The following is a 264-nucleotide window of genomic DNA, read 5'->3' as shown; positions in this document are numbered from 1 at the left end:
TCCCACGTACATTCATTACAGTGAACACGAAAACAAAAGCTTCACCCAGTTCATTAATTAAATTATTGAACACCGTCTTGGAATGGTGGGAAAAGCCATTATAAATATCCCTTCACTATGGAGGAAGGGAAAGGGAAAACGAAATAATTAAGTTCAGGCTTTCCAATCCTATTGCATAAGGGAAAAAAAAATATTATTAAGGAAAAAAACATCCTTTATTATATTATCTTAATCAACTTTACTTAAATACTATCCACACATTAC

The sequence above is a fragment of the Penaeus monodon genome, chromosome 20 (genome assembly GCF_015228065.2).
Source record: "Penaeus monodon isolate SGIC_2016 chromosome 20, NSTDA_Pmon_1, whole genome shotgun sequence".
Classification (NCBI taxonomy): domain Eukaryota; kingdom Metazoa; phylum Arthropoda; class Malacostraca; order Decapoda; family Penaeidae; genus Penaeus; species Penaeus monodon.
Note: the sequence above shows the minus strand (reverse complement) of the source record.